Source organism: Lactuca saligna, chromosome 8 (genome assembly GCF_052625555.1).
Source record: "Lactuca saligna cultivar CGN05327 chromosome 8, ASM5262555v1, whole genome shotgun sequence".
NCBI classification, from domain to species: domain Eukaryota; kingdom Viridiplantae; phylum Streptophyta; class Magnoliopsida; order Asterales; family Asteraceae; genus Lactuca; species Lactuca saligna.
This window is the reverse complement of record NC_136424.1, coordinates 178,565,273-178,570,891: the sequence shown is the minus strand read 5'-3', so window position 1 is coordinate 178,570,891 and position 5,619 is coordinate 178,565,273.

The following is a 5,619-nucleotide window of genomic DNA, read 5'->3' as shown; positions in this document are numbered from 1 at the left end:
TGTTTCCGACAGGGTTATCGATGGAAGCTAAAGATTTATTGAATAAGTGTTTGCGAACAAATGTAACTCCCTGATTATCAGGTATTGATTTAAATGAAATTTTATTTGGTTTTAAGATCTACTCGACGAGTTGGTTGCCTTACTCGTTGAGTAGCAGTGGGGTGGGATCGCATATTTAGTGGCCTACTCATCGAGTCCATAAAGAACTCGACGAGTAGGAGCTGGCAGAAGAAACTCAAGATCCTGGGGTTTTGCACCCTATTTAAGGAAGCATAAGCCTCCTTTAGCCTCTTTATAGTCCTTTGAGAGCTCAGAAAACCCTAATTCGTGTGGTGCTTCATCATTGTGTGTCTTAAGCTTTAGAAAGGAGGTTTTTTGGAAAGGAAGAACTTGGAGGGCAAGATACTAGGAGCAAGGAAGGTGTGGGAATCAGAAATGTACCTCAGTTAGAATCATTTGGAGGTATCAAGTTGTCACCTTTACTTCATTTTCCTTCTAGACCTCATTTGGTTGAGATTTAGGGTTTTTATGGTTTGATTGAGATGGTAGTGTGGGATATGAGCTAGATCTGAAGTTGTAACTTTAGATCTGGACCCTCATTGGGTTCTAGAGTCATAAAGCTCTGAGCTTGGTCATGTATGAAGCCTCCTTGAGTATAAAACCCCCATTGTGAGCTTGGATTTAACCTTAAGAGCCTTTTTAGCAGAAACATCCCAAAAGCACAGTCTGAAAATTTCGGTTAATTTAATAATAAAAAACATAGTCGATAAACCTCATATAAAAATCAAAAGCATTGAATCTCAAAATATTATAACAACTGTCAAGTATATCAGAGTATAAACATCCCAGGCTGAACAAATGGTGTGTGCACTACAATCTTCCCGAGCTCCTCTTTTAAAAACTAGGTACCTGAAACCAAATCTGAAAATTGTAAGCACAAAGCTTAGTGAGCTCCCCCAAATTACCACATACAATACAATAACATATAAAGCACATACTGGGCCTTGCCCACTGCATCAGACCGAAATCCGAAAACTGCATCGGACCGAAGTCCAGAAACTAACCAAGGCCTTTCCCTCTGCATCGGACCGAAGTCCGGAAATTGCATCGGACCGATGTCCGGAAACCAAGCAGGGCATTTTCCTCTACATCGGACCGAAGTCTGGAAACTAAATAAACATAGTATAGCATAATCATAGCTACTAGCATAATCACATATACTACATACTGCATCAGACCGAAGTCCGGGACACATAACACAAAGACATGCTTAAATCACAAAGAAATCAAGCACAATGAAATACTACATCGGACCAAAGTCCAAAACTACTACAGACTAAATAGGCCAACATTGTGGCCGTAGACCCATTCCTACTAGAAGGAAGACTCTCCTCACTGCTGAAGTCCTGAAGACATAACCCCACATTGCTGAAGTCCCGCAGACTTAACCCCAGTTGCTGGATGACAGATTTCCGAACTGTCAACACCAAAATAACACCCAATTAATAATTGGGTCCCAACCCATAACCATAAATACATACTTGGATAATTACTACATTACCAAGGTTGGCTTTATTCAAGCCCAAGGCCCAATCCATAGGCCCAAAGTCAACTATGAATCAAAGCCCAACATCTGGCCCAATTTTCCAAATTGGGCCTAAACCTTTATAAACTCTTACCATAAGGCCCAATTATTTGGTCCAGTCCAATATTCAACATTCTAATATGCCAATATCATATAATCATAAAGGCCGAAACTATGGCCCATCCATGGCTCAATCTTCCAAATTGGGCCCAACTCCTCATATGGGCCTTACCTCAAATCCCATTAATTATTCTAATCCATTCGCTTGATCTTGGATGGTCCATTAATAATCCAATCATCAAGGCCCAATATAAAGGCCCAATAATAAACCCAAGTAAAATTATGGTTATCACATAAAATGATGATTAGGGTTAGGTGTTTCTCACTTAACCCATTAAGGACTTAATCCATTAAGTCCAATATTGATTAGATTAATTTTTTCCAATTATTAATATCTCCAATTATTAAATAATTCCCGTGTGTCCCGATTAATTCCCCAAATTAGGGTTTTATTAGCATTATGGTTTTTCCAACCCAAATACTAGCATATTAAGCCCATTAGCTAGGTCCTTTGACCAATTAGGGTTCATTAGGCCCATTATGATTCTACTAGGCCCTTTAGGGTTTCACTAAGCCCATTAGTCACATGCTTGGGCTTTTAGGCCCATTAAGCTTTATTGGGCCCATGAGGTCTTACCAGGCCCATTAGGGTTTTAGTCCCTTGTCCAAACATCCCAAACTAATCACTATCCAAAAAGGCACACCGCCACCCGACACGGCGGCTACTGGTGGCAGGAGGCGGTAGCCACCACCCTATGATGGTGGTTTGATTTTTCCTTTCGTTATTCCAATTTTACAATTTACAATTAAATTTCAAATAAACACACACACTACACTAACACAAACACACAGCCACTCTAGTGGTGGTCGGCGGCCGTACAAGGCGGCAGCCACCACCTCAAGGTGGCGGCGGCAGCTGCTCTTGATCTTTTTCCAACTAAGCAAAACACTCCAACAAAATAATACAACCACACACACTACAACCTTTGCCTGAGATGGAAGCACATCCACCCACCTATGGCATTAGCAGCGACAGATTCTCCGGAGAGGCGGAAGCAGCGTCGCAACATCGCTTCCCGATTCGCACCACAACTAAAAAGGCTTGCTTTCCTGATCTCAACGGATTTTCGACTACGCATAGCGTCTCCAGCAGCCGGTGGAGATGGCGGCACTTCGATGGTCACAGAATGGATGCAGCGGCGACGCTTCTAGTGGTGCTACGGTCCCAACTCAACGATAGCTTCCCCCATATGGTGCCCAATCGCCTAACACGGTGGTTCATTCCTAGCTACGTGCGGCTGTCGGTGGGAGAAATCGAGGGAGAAGGACGGAGAGGGTTTAGTGGCCCTTGGCGGCGGCTGAAGGGATTCTATGACCCTCCAGTTGGTGTTCTCGAATTTACCGGTGGCGGCGGTGATATCTTGGTGGCCCTCCGACTTCACAGACGAGGAACACTAATCGGTGATGGAGGAGTCGTGAGGTGTGGCCGCAACCGGGAGAGATTGGGTGGGTTGGCTGCTGACTCAAGGTTCCTAGGGTTTGGGTTACCAGCGAAGTAAAGATATATATATATATATATATATATATATATATATATATATATATATATATACACCTACCCATATGACATCTTTACCATAATTACAATTATGGTCCCTCCCATGGGATCTTTTCATTTTTAATCCATTATTTACCTTTTAACCCCTGATTCAATGATTTCTGTTCATAATAAATCCCTAAATTACCAATAAACCCTTAAGCCTTCAAATATTTTCAATTTATGTCCATGAATTACCAAACGCACCGTGACTTCTGTAATTATAACTTTTAACTCCTCAAAACTAACGCCTTGCTCAATTATTATTCATTTTAGGGCTTCTATACATTCATTTATTTTATAAACGAGGTGTTACAACTCTCCCCTACTTAAATTAGATTTCGTCCTTGAAATCATTCCTTATATTACCTTACATGCTAATTACTCATGTAACATGGCCATAATCCTGGGTACACCCTAGCCTTCTCAGGGTAGCTGTGACCAAACATCGTAAAGCCCTAACATATGCAGATGAACCTATTCCTCGCAAGAAGATAACATCTACTTCATCTGAATTCTGTTGTCTCGAGAGGTTCTGAATCCCTAATAGACCATTCTTACTGGGTCATTATTGCCAAATCCAGTCCTTTTGTCTCTCAGCTGCCTACCCACCTCCTGATTGATGGGTTTTGAGCATTCTAACACTTCCTAAGTGTACATGCAACCCTAATAACCTTGAATCTGTGTTTTCTCTATATACATGCAAATTTCTTTTTCAAGGTTATTTCCTAACTAGCATGGCATGGGGATTACATAAAACATAAAGAACTAGTAGAAATACATACCTTGTTGTTGCTTGGATTCCTTCAAGACTTTGTGAGCCTAGCACCCCAAATGTTGTGACTCAAATGCTTCACACAACACCACAAAACTTGGAATAACTTGAGAGAATACTTCTAGCACTCAAAATCGGTTATGCCCTCTCTAGTAACCTTTCTAGCCCCAATTTCATTAGCCAAAGGGTTCCTTTTATAGTGGTGCCACAATTAGGGTTTCATTAAGAAGACCTATAATTATCATGACTCTTCATTTCTCATGACCCATGAGTTTGTAACTCCCATGGACTATCCATGGAGCTCCAAATGGTTACATCCATAACCCATAATTGATGGATCATTAATCCACCATAAAAGAATTCATGATTGTCATAATCAACCCTTATATATTTAATTAGTCTCACTTTGATCACCAAATTAATACTAGATTATTACTCGATCAAATACTAATTAAATAATACTATTATTAATATATTAGAACTTATAATATATTAATAATCATAAGTACCTTATTCTCTCATTTAGTATATCCAAGTATTGCAATGCCATGCAACCCAAATGGACCATGCCGGGTCGGGTCAAATTCATACCAAATAAAGTTATGGACTTAGACACTATATCCAACAGTCTCCCACTTGGATAAGTCTAATAACTATATTTGCAAATATGACTTCAAAACCCGACTAGCAATCGTAGCTCTTTCAAAGTCTCTCGGAACTGAGATGATGATGATACGCCATTTAAGATAAGTGATCATATAATCCTCTGCTCTCATGATATCAGCCAGACAAACACATGGAGCATGGTCTTACTTATTGTCCAACATTTGTTTATCGATCTCCGATTTGTTTCGACATAGAACTAAATTGAACACATCAATTAGGTTCTGACCGGGCCCGGTACCTGGGTCAAAACCAAATCATCGAGGGGCCCAGATATCGCTTCTATTTCTAGAAGGAACATATAAACTTCGACTGATATGCTTGTACTAACTACTTGTTGAATTACTCACAAAGGCACGTTTTATAACATCGAGTTACCAATGCATTTTCGTACAATCAATGAATAACCAATTCATAGTCAACAACTCATATCTCTAGGTTTGAAGATTTATATGATATTACCGTCTCACAATCACTCGAGATAAATTCCATGAAGTGATACAAGTGAGCGTGGGTTGAATCCAATACTCAGCCCTTATGAGTACTCATGAATGTTGTAGCAACCATTGCATTGTCCAAAGCACTTTAGACAAATTGTACAAGCCAAATTCATGATAGTCTTAAATCAATACTTACTTCCAAAGTTTGACTGACTGTGGATGGTTTGAATAATATGATATATACCATAACATAATTATTCTGGAAGTAAAAACATGCAAATTTGAAACATAGTAAACAATCAACATAAGATAGTAACACCTTACTCATAAATAAATAACAACTTTTATTTATCATCAAATATCAATTACATTTTACAAGTTTCAGGAATCTAATTATTGAAACTAATATCATCCTTCAGTCCAATGCGCCTTGCATGCTGTAAATGCTTAACCCTACTCAGTCCCTTCGTGAGGGTATCTGCTGGGTTCTCATTTGATG